The following is a 14,889-nucleotide window of genomic DNA, read 5'->3' on the forward strand; positions in this document are numbered from 1 at the left end:
GGAAATGAGAGGAGGAGAGTGAAGGTAGAGATGCATATTTGGTGAGGAGAGGAGGAGAGTGAAGGTAGAGATGCATATTTGAGAAGGTTCAAAAAGGTTCATTTGTTTCTTATGGACTTTTTCAAAGTAGCTGGTTTGAGGTGAAGCTAGATGGATTGGATCACTCTCCTCCTCTCCTGCTCTCGTCTCCTCTCTACCTTCACTCTCCTCTCCTCCTCTCGTCTCCTCTCTACATTCACTCTCCTCCTCTCCTCCTCTCGTCTCCTCTCTACCTTCACTCTCCTCCTCTCCTCCTCTCGTCTCCTCTCTACCTTCACTCTCCTCCTCTCCTCCTCTCGTCTCCTCTCTACCTTCACTCTCCTCCTCTCCTCCTCTCGTCTCCTCTCTACCTTCACTCTCCTCCTCTCCTCCTCTCGTTTCCTCTCTACCTTCACTCTCCTCCTCTCCTCCTCTCGTCTCCTCTCTACCTTCACTCTCCTCCTCTCCTCCTCTCATTTCCTCTCTACCTTCACTCTCCTCCTCTCCTCCTCTCATTTCCTCTCTACCTTCACTCTCCTCCTCTCCTCCTCTCATTTCCTCTCTACCTTCACTCTCCTCCTCTCCTCCTCTCATTTCCTCTCTACCTTCACTCTCCTCCTCTCCTCCTCTCATTTCCTCTCTACCTTCACTCTCCTCCTCTCCTCCTCTCATTTCCTCTCTACCTTCACTCTCCTCCTCTCCTCCTCTCATTTCCTCTCTACCTTCACTCTCCTCCTGTCTCCTCTACCTTCCCTCTCCTCCTCTCCTCCTCTCCTCTCCTCTACCTTCACTCTCCTCCTCTCCTCTCGTCTCCTCTCTACCTTCACTCTCCTCCTCTCCTCTCCTCTCTAACTTCACTCTCCTCCTCTCCTCTCGTCTCCTCTCTACCTTCACTCTCCTCCTCTCCTCTCCTCTCCTCTCTACCTTCACTCTCCTCCTCTCATTTCCTCTCCTCTCTACCTTCACTCTCCTCCTCTCCTCTCCTCACCTTGCCTCTCGTCTAGTCTAGTCCAGTCCAGTGGGTGGTAGTAATGAAGATCAATGGAAGGGAGGAGGGAGGCAGGCTCTGTCTCTCTGTGTCTGGCTAAAGCCTTATCGATCCATTGTTACTTTACTCTCCTCTGCTTTACTCTGCTCTGCCAACATCTGATAAAGGACCTCTCGCTCTCTTTCTTGCTCAGAGCCTTCTCTCTCTTCCTTATCTCTCTCTCTCTTCCTTATCTCTCTCTCTCCTCTCTCTCTCACTCTCTCTCTCTCTCTCTCTCTCTCTCTCTCTCTCTCTCTCTCTCTCTCTCTCTCTCTCTCTCTCTCTCTCTCTCTCTCTCTCTCTCTCTCTCTCTCTTCCTTATCTCTCTCTCTCCTCTCTCTCTCTCTCCTCTCTCTCTTCCTTATCTCTCTCTCTCTCTCCTCTCTCTCTCTCTCTCTCTCTCTCCTCTCTCTCTCTTTCTCCCTCTCTCTCCCCCTCCATCTCCCCCATTTCCACAGATTACATCCACCAGCCCAGGAAGAAAACTAAGCCCCCATCACACTCTTTTTATAGAACATAACTGCCATAAAAACCTAAAGGAAAATGTAGCACTCGGTTTTCATCACTGTCAACTAACGCTGTGGGTTAGTCTGCTCCTCTCCTCCTCTCCTCCTCTCCTCCTCTCCTCCTCCCCTCCTCTCTTCCTCCCCTCCTGTCCTCCTCCCCTCCTCTCCTCCTTCACTGTGGGTTAGTCTGCTCCTCTCCTCCTCTCCTCCTCTCCTCCTCTCATTCCCTCTCCTCCTTCACTGTGGGTTAGTCTGCTCCTCTCTGGCCCTCTCTTCCTCTCCTCCTCTCTTCCTCCCCTCCTCTCCTCCTTCACTGTGGGTTAGTCTGCTCCTCTCCTCCTCTCCTCCTCTCTTCCTCTCCTCCTCTCCTCCTTCACTGTGGGTTAGTCTGCTCCTCTCCTCTTCTCTTCCTCCCCTCCTCTCCTCCTCTCCTCCTCTCTTCCTCCCCTCCTCTCCTCCTTCACTGTGGGTTAGTCTGCTCCTCTCCTCCTCTCTTCCTCCCCTCCTCTCCTCCTTCACTGTGGGTTAGTCTGCTCCTCTCCTCCTCTCTTCCTCCCCTCCTCTCCTCCTTCACTGTGGGTTAGTCTGCTCCTCTCCTCCTCTCCTCCTTCACTGTGGGTTAGTCTGCTCCTCTCCTCCTCTCTTCCTCCCCTCCTCTCCTCCTTCACTGTGGGTTAGTCTGCTCCTCTCCTCTTCTCTTCCTCCCCTCCTCTCCTCCTTCACTGTGGGTTAGTCTGCTCCTCTCCTCCTCTCCTCCTTCACTGTGGGTTAGTCTGCTCCTCTCTGGCCCTCTCTTCCTCTCCTCCTCTCCTCCTCTCATTCCCTCTCCTCCTTCACTGTGGGTTAGTCTGCTCCTCTCCTCCTCTCCTCCTCTCTTCCTCCCCTCCTCTCCTCCTTCACTGTGGGTTAGTCTGCTCCTCTCCTCCTCTCCTCCTCTCCTCCTCTCCTCCTTCACTGTGGGTTAGTCTGCTCCTCTCCTCCTCTCCTCCTCTCCTCCTCTCCTCCTTCACTGTGGGTTAGTCTGCTCCTCTCCTCCTCTCCTCCTCTCCTCCTTCACTGTGGGTTAGTCTGCTCCTCTCCTCCTCTCAGCCTCTCCTTCTTCACTGTGGGTTAGTCTGCTCCTCTCCTCCTTCACTGTGGGTTAGTCTGCTCCTCTCTGGCCCTCTCCTCCTCTCCTCCTCTCGTTTCCTCTCCTCCTTTACTGTGGGTCTGCTCCTCTCTGGCCCTCTCCTCCTGTCGTGGGTCTGTAGACTAGCCTCTCCTCTTCTCAGTGACGTTAGCTTCTGAACTTCTTTACCTTTACTGTGGGTCTGCTCCTCTCCGGCCCTCTCCTCCTCTCGTGGGTCTGTAGACTAGCCTCTCCTCTTCTCAGTGACGTTAGCTTCTGAACTTCTTTACCTTTACTGTGGGTCTGCTCCTCTCCGGCACTCTCCTCCTCTCGTGGGTCTGTAGACTAGCCTCTCCTCTTCTCAGTGACGTTAGCTTCTGAACTTCTTTACCTTTACTGTCGTTGCTTCATTCTTTCAAAGCCAACAGGTGAATTGACGTTGGTATGGTTATTTGCGAGAGTTGTATTACAAATTGTTGACAGAAGCAGTTGGTCGTCAGTGTAGACTAGTCAGTGAATGGCCAGCCATTTTAATCGATGATGTTGGAGAGAGGTATCATTTGCAACGGTCATCGACATTGTTAAAAGGATTTAAAATCAATTTTAATATATGAAACAGTTGGAAAATGGATTAAGATATTCCAAACTTTTAGGATTTTTTTATAATCCATCAGACATTTTATTGGCACGGACAAATAATGGATGGAGTTTAGGGATTTTAGTGGGAATTCAGGCAATCAATTTATTGTAAAATTGCACTTTTTTTTCTTAGAATGCACTCACATATACATATAATTATTCTATCAGTTATTTAAATGTTTTGTGTTAAAATAGAGAACATTCTATGTTCCTTTTTTCATAAATACACCTGGCTGTATTTACATCCACTGAGGGTACAAAACATTAAGAACGCCTGCTCTTTACACCGAGTGTACAAAACATTAAGAACGCCTGCTCTTTACACCGAGTGTACAAAACATTAGGAACACCTGCTCTTTACACCGAGTGTACAAAACATTAGGAACACCTGCTCTTTACAACGAGTGTACAAAACATTAGGAACACCTGCTCTTTACACCGAGTGTACAAAACATTAGGAACACCTGCTCTTTACACCGAGAGTACAAAACATTAGGAACACCTGCTCTTTACACCGAGAGTACAAAACATTAGGAACACCTGCTCTTTACAACGAGTGTACAAAACATTAGGAACACCTGCTCTTTACAACGAGTGTACAAAACATTAGGAACACCTGCTCTTTACAACGAGTGTACAAAACATTAGGAACACCTGCTCTTTACACCGAGTGTACGAAACATTAGGAACACTGTAATAAAGATAATCTAACGTTTTACCTAATGATATATAAGGAGGGCATTTGCACAACATGTTTCACAACAGCACACAACACAATTCCAGAGACATATTGAGCAACCAACTGATACCAATCACGACCACACCCAGAGGACAGATGGCAGACTTAAGAACTCACACAAAAATGTCAAGACATGAAGGCGCCCTAGCCACACGAACTGACCACTGGTGTAAAGAACAACATTCCATGAATATCGCAAGCACCCAGACACGAATTACCAGAAATACACACACACACACACACACACTTAGGTGTGTTGGACTCCGAGGACAAAGGACACTGCCAAGGGCCAATGGGAAGTGGACACCACCTGGAGAGTGGACCGTCCGAACACCCTGGAGAGTGGACCGTCCCTCCACTCATCGACCAGTCAGGAGAGCGGACCTACTAGACTCAACGTCAACACACTGTTATTTCATTGTATGAATTGGATGTACACTATGTTTCGGGGCTCTCTCTTCTGCTAGTTCCCTAAGAGCTAAACGAACGAGCCCGTGCACGCTCAGCCAAATATCTTTGTCTCATAATAAACTGCCTTACTATATACTGAATCCACCTGGTCCATCGTCTTGACTTGGTTTCCTTCTCAAATAACTAATCATCAACAACACCTGCTCTTTACACCAAGTGTACAAAACATTAGGAACACCTGCTCTTTACACTGAGTGTACAAAACATTAGGAACACCTGCTCTTTCCATGACACAGACTGACCAGGTGAATCCAGGTGAAACTCTGATCCCTTATTGATGTCACCTGTTAAATCCACTTCAATCAGTGTAGATGAAGGGAAGGAGACGGGTTAAAGAAGGATTTTTAAGCCCAAGACAATTGAGACATGGATTGTGTGTGTGTGCCATTCAGAGGGTGAATGGGCAAGACTAAAGATTTAAGTGCCTTTTTGAACAGGGTGTGGTAGTAGGTGCCAGGCACACCGGTTTGTGTCAAGAACTGCAACGCTGCTGGGTTTTTCCACACTCAACAGTTTGACATCCAGCCAACTGGACACAACCGTGGGAAGCATTGGAGTGAACATGGGCCGAAAAATGTAGCGGCGATGGCTAGAAGGCCGGTGACGTCGACCGCCGAACGCCGCCCGAACAAGGAGGGGAGCCGACTTCGGCGGAAGGCGTGAAAATGTATCCTCCCTTATCTGTAACGACACTGACCACCACTGATCTAAACATACCTCACGTTGTTTGCGTGACAAAACACGACCTATTGGAACCCTAGGTAAATATGAACAAAAAACCTGTGAAAAAGTGTCATAGTTGTTTATCGGTATGATCTGATCTGTTTCACGTGTCTTTGTGCTTGTCTCCACCCCCCTCCAGGTATAGCCCATTATACCCAGTGTATTTATACCTATGTTCTCTGTTTGTCTGTTGCCCATTTGTCTTGTCTTGCCAAGTCAACCAGCATGTTTTTTCCGTGCTCCTGCGTTCTCCTAATCTCTGTTTTTGCGCCTGCCCTGACACTGAGCCCTCCTGCCTGACCATTCAGCCTGCCCTGACCTCGAGCCTTTTGGACTCTGACCTAGTTAACCTGTCTGGGCTAGGGGGCAGTATTTTCATGGCCGGATAAAAAAAACGTACCCGATTTAAACTGGTTACTACTCTTAGGAAGTGGCCTGTCTGACAATTTGTAGTTCTTCTTTCTAGTCCCTTTCGAAACTACAGTATCTCTGGGGTTACGTTGCACTTTCTAAGGCTTCCATTGGCTCTCTAAAGCCTTCAGAAAGTGGATTGAGGCGTCTCCTGTCTCTGGGCAGAGTATGGTAGCTCAGTTTGTCAGTGGTCTGCCTGGTGACTTAGAGATTGTTGATGCGCGGTCCCGCGACCATGCTGTTTTTTCTTTTCCTCTTTGAATGAAAACACTATTGTCCGGTTGGAATATTATCGCTATTTTACGAGAAAAACACCATAAAAATTGATTTTAAACAGCGTTTGACATGCTTCTAAGTACGGTAATGGAACATTTAGAATTTTTTTGTCTCGAAATGCGCTCGCGCGTTACCCTTTAGATAGTGACCTGAACGCACGAACAAAACGGAGGTATTTGGACATAACTATGGATTATTTGGAACAAAAACAACATTTCTTGTGGAAGTAGCAGTCCTGGGAGTGCATTCTGACGAAGGTCGGCAAAGGTAATACAATTTTTCTAATAGTAATTCTGAGTTTAGTGAGCCCCGAAGTTGGCGGGTGTCAAAATAGCTAGCCGTGATGGCTAAGCTATGTACTCAGAATATTGCAAAATGTGCTTTCGCCGAAAAGCTATTTTAAAATCTGACATAGCGATTGCATAAAGGAGTTCTGTATCTATAATTCTTAAAATAATTGTTATGTATTTTGTCAACGTTTATGGTGAGTAATTTAGTAAATTCACCGGAAGTTTTGGGTGGGAATGCATGTTCTGAACATCACATGCCAATGTAAAAAGCTGTTTTTGGATATAAATATGAACTTGATTGAACAAAACATGCATGTATTGTATAACATAATGTCCTAGGAGTGTCATCTGATGAAGATCATCAAAGGTTAGTGCTTCATTTAGCTGTGTTTTGGGTTTATGTGACATATTTGCTTGCTTGGAAAATGGCTGTGTGATTATTTGTGGCTATGTACTCTCCTAACATAATCTAATGTTTTGCTTTCGCTGTAAAGCCTTTTTGAAATCGGACAATGTGGTTAGATTAACGAGAGTCTTGTCTTTAAAATGATGTAAAATAGTTGTACGTTTGAAAAATTGAAATTATTGCATTTTTGAGGTTTTGTATTTCGCGCCACGCTGTTCCACTGGCTGTTGAATAGAGCGGGACGGTGACGTGCCACCTAGCCCATAGAAGTTAATGAACTTCTGCCTGTCCTCGACCTCTCTCTTGCCTGCCGCTTACTTTTGAATAAATCTCAGAGACTCAAACCATCTGCCTCCTGTGTCTGCATGGGTCTTGCTCTGTGGCCTTATAACCGGCTTGATCTTGCACTCAAAATGTCATATGAATCTAACCTTTAATTGAGTTAAACATTTTCTAAGAAATAAAACAAGGAATTTATTGCCACCTGCGTTTAGTACTTTGTACAAGATAACAGCTCTGAGTTGTCTCCTATAATGTTTGATGAGGAGGGAGAACACCTAAGAAGAGATTTGAGACAAATTCCTCCGTTCAGAAACTCTCCAAATCCTCACTTGTGGACTCTCCTCTTCAGCTCACCACACTGCCTCTCAACTGGGTTTAGGTCAAGGGACTGGAAAACATTGATTCTATGGTCAGTGAACCATTTTTGTGTGGATTTGGTGGTATGGTTTGGATCGTTTTCCTGCTGGATGATCCAATGACAACCCTTCCGGCAGAGGTGTTGGCCTAAAATCTTCTGGCACTTGATAGAGTCTATGATGAAAAAGGTTCCCAGGGCCTTTGGAAGTAAAACAGTCGAATAACAATTCAGATCATCACCATCCTTCACAGATCCACTACTAAACTACACAGATGCACTACTAAACTACACAGATCCACTACTATACTACACAGATCCACCACTATACTACACAGATCCACCACTATACTACCCAGATCCACCACTATACTACACAGATCCACCACTATACTACCCAGATCCACCACTATACTACACAGATCCACTATACTACACAGATCCACCACTATACTACCCAGATCCACCACTATACTACACAGATCCACCAGTAAACTACACAGATGCACCACTAAACTACACAGATCCACCACTATAGTACACAGATCCACCACTATAGTACACAGATCCACCACTATACTACACAGATCCACCACTATACTATACAGATCCACCACTATACTACACAGATCCACCACTATACTACACAGATCCACCACTATACTACACAGATCCACCACTATAGTACACAGATCCACCACTATACTACATAGATCCACTATACTACACAGATCCACCACTATACTACACAGATCCACTATACTACACAGATCCACTATACTACACAGATCCACTACTATACTACACAGATCCACCACTATACTACACAGATCCACCACTATACTACACAGATCCACCACTATACTACACAGATCATACATTTTGGCTTTGAGATAGCATCTAATTGCAGTTTTGGAGATCTGTAGAGCCCAAGATAACCAACTTCTGCAATTCTCCAACCATCTTTCTCACTGTGCGTGGGGGGGGGGGAATACAGGCAGGTTCATCACAGCTCCAGTTGTTTATGTTGATGGATGACTAAGGGAATTTAGCCTGTGTGTCACCTCAGAAACTATGTACACAGCAAATGAGTTGATTCAGCTATTTCAGCCACACCCGATGCTGACAGGTGTATAAAATAGAGCACACAGCCATGCAATCTCCATAAACAAACAATGGCAGTAGAATGGCCTTACTGAAGAGCTCAGTGACTTTAAACGTGGCACCGTCATAGGAGGCCCCCATTCCAACTAATGCTCTTGTGGCTGAATGGAAGCAAGTCCCCGCAGTAATGTTCCAACATCTAGTGGAACTCCTTCCCAGAAGAGTGGAGGCTGTTATAGCAGCAATGTTCCAACATCTAGTGGAAAGCCTTCCCAGAAGAGTGGAGGCTGTTATAGCAGCAATGTTCCAACATCTAGTGGAAAGCCTTCCCAGAAGAGTGGAGGCTGTTATAGCAGCAATGTTCCAACATCTAGTGGAAAGCCTTCCCAGAAGAGTGGAGGCTGTTATAGCAGCAAAGGGGGGACCAACTCCATATTAATGCCCATGATTTTGGAATGAGATGTTTGATGAGCAGGTGTCCACATGCTTTTGGTCATGTCAGTGTATTTATCCCCAAAGTGAAACAGGAAGTCATGTATTACCACTTTAGAGTTCCTAAAATAGTAAAATCTTAATTGGAGTATACATCAATTAGATTTTGTTCACAATAATTTCTAGGGGTGCAAATAATTGTGACACGCATGTTTTTGAATAAAATAATTTTTTCTTGATGACGTTTTTTTTGTTTTGTGAAGAATTTTAACTTCATTTAAGGTTAGATTCATATGATATTATGAAGAATTTTAACTTCATTTAAGGTTAGATTCATATGATATTATGAGTGTAAGGTTAAAGCTGATGAACAACATAAAAAAAAAAATTCCAGTCTTTTTTGTTAATATTTACCTAGGGGTGCCAATATTTCAGGAGGACACTGTAATATCACCATAATCTCTAACGTTTCAGCTTAAATGATTACTTTAAAAATAAATAAAATCCACAAAGAAATAAAGATCAAAATCAAGTGATCTTTCTTCTCTTTCTTGTGAAGTGAGTGTCGAGACGATGCGTTAAATCCCTGACTAGCGTTGTTACGGACCCCATGGAAAGACAACGTATTCCATTCAGCCCATTTCAGACATTACCGGGGTGTGTTTGACAGGTCATTACAAAAAATGTCAGTGCCCGGTACCGGTAACGGGTTGAAAAAAAAATGAAGCAGGAGAACGAACGAGTGGAAGGAGACAAATAAAACAATCAATCCAACGAGATTTAAGTGACAAACACAGGAAGTACACAACCCGGTCAAAAGGTTTACGACATCTACTCATTCAAGGGTTTTTCTTAAAACCTCTTACATCTAGACGTTCCGCTAGCGGAACACCTGCTCCAATATCCAATGATGGGCGTGGCGCGAAATACAAACTCCTCTAAAATCCGAGAACTTCCATTTTTCAAACATATTACTATTTCACAGCATTTTAAAGACAAGACTCTCCTTTATCTAACCACACTGTCCGATTTCAAAAAGGCTTTACAGTGAAAGCAAAACATTAGATTATGTCAGCAGAGTACCCAGCCAGAAATAATCAGACACCCATTTTTCAAGCTAGCATATAATGTCACAAAAAACAAAACCACAGCTAAATGCAGCACTAACCTTTGATGATCTTCATCAGATGACACACCTAGGACATTATGTTATACAATACATGCATGTTTTGTTCAATCAAGTTCATATTTATATCAAAAACCAGCTTTTTACATTAGCATGTGACGTTCAGAACTAGCATACCCCCCGCAAACCTCCGGTGAATTTACTAAATTACTCACGATAAACGTTCACAAAAAACATAACAATTATTTTAAGAATTATAGATACAGAACTCCTTTGTGCAATCGAGGTGTCCGATTTTAAAATAGCTTTTCGGTGAAAGCACATTTTGCAATATTCTGAGTACATAGCCCGGCATCACAGGGCTAGCTATTTAGACACCCAGCAAATGTAGCACTCATCAAAGTCAGATTTACTATAAGAAAAATGTTATTACCTTTGCTGTCTTCATCAGAATGCACTCCCAGGACTTCTACTTCAATAACAAATGTTGGTTTGGTTCAAAATAATCCATCGTTATATCCAAATAGCGGCGTTTTGTTCGTGCGTTCAAGACACTATCCGAAGTGTAAATAAGGGTCACGAGCATGGCGCAATTCGTGACAAAAGATTTCTAAATATTCCATTACCGTACTTCGAAGCATGTCAACCGCTGTTTAAAATCAATTTTTATGCAATTTTTCTCGTAAAAAAGCAATAATATTCCGACCGGGAATCTGCGTTTAGGTAAACAGACAAAAGAAAACAAAGCATGGGGTCGACTCGGGCACGAGCCTGAGTCTCACAGTACTGTAACCAGCCACTACCCAAACACTCTACTTTTTTTCAGCCAGAGCCTGCAAAGCCACGATTCAGCTTTTTGCCACCTTCTGAGAGCCCATGGGAGCCGTAGGAAGTGTCACGTAACAGCAGAGATCCTCTGTAATGGATAGAGATAATCAAGAAGGGCAAGAAATTGTCAGACAGGGCACTTCCTGCATGGAATCTTCTCAGGTTTTGGCCTGCCAAATGAGTTCTGTTATACTCACAGACACCATTCAAACAGTTTTAGAAACTTTGGAGTGTTTTCTATCCAAAGCTAATAATGATATGCATATTCTAGTTTCTGGGCAGGAGTAATAATTAGATTAAATCGGGTACGTTTTTTATCCGGCTGTGAAAATACTGCCCCCTAGCCATAACAGGTTAATTAAAAAAAATATATATTTTCTACATTGGAGAATAATAGTGAAGACATCAAAATTATGAAATAACACATATGGAATCATGTAATAACCCCCCCAAAAAAGTGTTAAACAAATCAAAATATATTTAATATTTTGAGATTCTTCAAATAGCCATTCTTTGCCTTGATGACAGCTTTGCACACTCACTTGTGAGGTAGGGTGGGGAATGTGTGTGGGGGGGCTGTGTGGGGGGGTGGAAGCTGTGAGGGGGGGAATGTGAGGGGGGGTGGGGCTGTGTGGAGGGGGGGGCTGTGATATGGTTGCTCTAACACACCCCTCCACCACACACTCTCAGTTGGTAGAGCATGGTGTTTGCAACGCCAGGGTTGTGGGTTCGATTCCCACGGGGGACCAGTACGGGGAAAAAAATGTATGAAATGAAATGTATGCATTCACTACTGTAAGTCACTCTGGATAAGAGCGTCTGCTAAATGACTCAAATGTAAATGTAAATGTAAATATGGGGCCTACCTGTTTAGTGTTTAGAAGGGGAGAGTGGCGGGGGGTTGTAAGATGGTTTGAGAGTGTGTGGTGGAGGGGTGTGTGAGAGAAATCTATTTCACTTGCTTTGGCAATGTTAACATTCATTTCCCATGCCAATAAAGCCCTTAAATTGACATTTAAATTGAATTGAAAGGAAAAGAGAGAGAGAGAGAGAGAGAACAGTCTGCAGCTCCCAGTCTCACCATACTAGAATCTGAAGTCAAATGTCTACTGTTTGCTGATGATCTGGTGCTTCTGTCCCCAACCAAGGAGGGCCTACAGCAGCACCTAGATCTCCTGCACAGATTCTGTCAGACCTGGACACAAATAATTGTGTTGCAAAAAAGGTCCAGTCACCAGGACCACAAACATATATTCCATTTAGACACCGTTGCCCTAGAGCATACAAAACACTATACATACCTCGGCCTAAACATCAGCGCCACAGGTAACTTCCACAAAGCTGTGAACGAGTTGAGAGACAAGGCAAGAAGGGCATTCTATGCCATCAAAAGGAACATTAAATTCAACATACCAATTATGATCTGGTATAAAAAAAAAATCAGTTATAGAACCCATTGCCTTTTATGGTTGTGAGGTCTGGGATCCGCTCACCAACCAAGAATTCACAAAATGATAGAAACACTAAATTGAGACTGCATGCAGAATTCTGCAAAAATATCCTCCGTGTACAACATAAAACACCAAATAATGCATGCAGAGCAGAATTATGCCGATACCCGCTAATGATCAAAATCCAGAAAAGAGACGTTGAATTCTACAACCACCTAAAAGGAAGTGATTCCCAAACCTTCCATAACAAAGCCATCACCTACAGAGAGATGAACCTGGAGAAGAGTCCCCTAAGCAAGCTGGTCCTGGGGCTCTGTTCACAAACACAAACACACCCCACAGAGCCCCAGGACAGCAGCACAATTAGACCCAACCAAAATCATGAGAAAACAAAAAGATAATGACTTGACACATTGGAAGGAATTAACAAAAAACAGAGCAAACTAGAATGCTATTTGGCCCTAAACAGAGAGTACACAGTGGCAGAATACCTGACAACTGTGTCTGACCCAAACTTAAGGAAATATCCCTCTAGTGTTGTGGGGGCTGTGCTTTGGCAAAGTGGGTGGGGTTAAATCCTGCCTGTTTGGCCCTGTCCGGGGGTATCATCAGATGGGGCCACAGTGTCTCCTGACCCCTCCTGTCTCAGCCTCCAGTATTTATGCTGCAGTAGTTTATGTGTCGGGGCTAGGGTCAGTCTGTTATATCTGGAGTATTTCTCCTGTCTTATCCGGTGTCCTGTGTGAATTTAAGTCTGCTCTCTCTAATTCTCTCTTTCTCTCTTTCTTTCTTTCTTTCTCTCTCTCGGAGGACCTGAGTCCTAGGACCATGCCTCAGGACTACCTGGCATGATGACTCCTTGCTGTCCCCAGTCCACCTGGCCGTGCTGCTGCTCCAGTTTCAACTGTTCTGCCTGCGGCTATGGAACCCTGACCTGTTCACCAGACGTGCTACCTGTCCCAGACCTGCTGTTTTCAACTCTCTAGAGACAGCAGGAGCGATAGAGATACTCTCAATGATCGGCTATGAAAAGCCAACTGACATTTACTCCTGAGGTGCTGACCTGTTGCACCCTCGACAACCACTGTGATTATTATTATTTGACCATGCTGATCATTTATGAACATTTGAACATCTTGGCCATGTTCTGTTATAATCTCCACCCGGCACAGCCAGAGGAGGACTGGCCATCCCTCATAGCCTGGTTCCTCTCTAGGTTTCTTCCTAGGTTTTGGCCTTTCTTGGGAGTTTTTCCTGGCCACCGTGCTTCTACACCTGCATTGCTTGGTGTTTGGGGTTTTAGGCTGAGTTTCTGTATAGCACTTTGAGATATCAGCTGATGTAAGAAGGGCTTTATAAATACATTTGATTTGATTTGATTTGACTATGTACAGACTCAATGAGCATAGCCTTGATGTTGAGAAAGGCTGCCAAAGGCAGACCTGCCTCTCAATGTTAACATATGTTTCCCATGCCAAAAAAGGCCCATGAATTGAATTCAATTGAATTGAGAGAGTAGGAGGGAGAGAGAAAATGTGTATGTGAACTGCATAGGTGTGGTAAGAGAGAGTGAGAGAATCGGTTGCTTATGAAACATTATTGTGATGTACAGGGAAGTGGACATTTTAAAGGCTTTTAGACTCAACATTCTCCTTTACTCACAAACACATGTCATCATTGTGAAGCTGAGCAATCTGATCCCATTCAGAGGAATATATTGACAGTTGACACTTCTCCAGTTCCCCAGTTCTCCAGTTCTCCAGTTCCCCAGTTCTCCAGTTCCCCAGATGCCCAGTTCTCTAGTTCTCTAGTTCTCCAGATCCCCAGTTCTCCAGTTCCCCAGATGCCCAGTTCTCCAGTTCTCCAGATCTCAAGTTCCCCAGTTCTCCCAGTTCTCCAGTTCCCCAGTTCTCCAGTTCTCCAGTTCCCCAGTTCTCCAGTTCCCCAGTTCTCTAGTTCTCTAGGTCTCCAGATCCCCAGTTCTCTAGTTCTCTAGGTCTCCAGATCCCCAGTTCCCCAGTTCTCCCAGTTCTCAAGTTCCCCAGTTCTCCCAGTTCTCAAGTTCCCCAGTTCTCCAGGTCTCAAGTTCCCCAGTTCTCCCAGTTCTCCCAGTTCTGAAGTTCCCCAGTTCTCCAGTTCTCCAGATCCCCAGTTCTCCAGTTCTCAAGTTCCCCAGTTCTCAAGATCCCCAGTTCTCCAGTTCTCAAGTTCCCCAGTTCTCAAGATCCCCAGTTCTCAAGTTCCCCAGTTCTCAAGTCCCCAGTTCCCCAGTTCTCCCAGTTCTCCAGTTCCCCAGTTCTCCCCGTTCTCCAGATCCCCAGTTCTCCAGATCCCCAGTTCTCCCAGTTCTCCAGTTCCCCAGTTCTCCCCGTTCTCCAGATCCCCAGTTCTCCAGATCCCCAGTTCTCCAGATCCCCAGTTCTCCAGATCCCCAGTTCTCCATTTCCCCAGTTCCCCCAGTTCTCATGTTCTCAAGTTCTTCAGTTTTCCAAGGCACAAATTATCAGATACTCTTGTAAATCCATTTCCTTAAGGTTCATTTAAATGAGTTCTGGGAGGGAGATAATTGTACTTCTAAGTTACACAGGTTGTACAATATTAGATAAGCTTCCTTCCCAGAAACATAGCTCCTTTCTATTTGTTTCTTTTGTCTTTTGGTAATTTAAGCAGTTAGTCTGTTAACTCCAGAACGTGGCT

The sequence above is a fragment of the Salmo salar genome, unplaced genomic scaffold, assembly GCF_905237065.1.
Source record: "Salmo salar unplaced genomic scaffold, Ssal_v3.1, whole genome shotgun sequence".
Taxonomy (NCBI): Eukaryota; Metazoa; Chordata; class Actinopteri; order Salmoniformes; family Salmonidae; genus Salmo; species Salmo salar.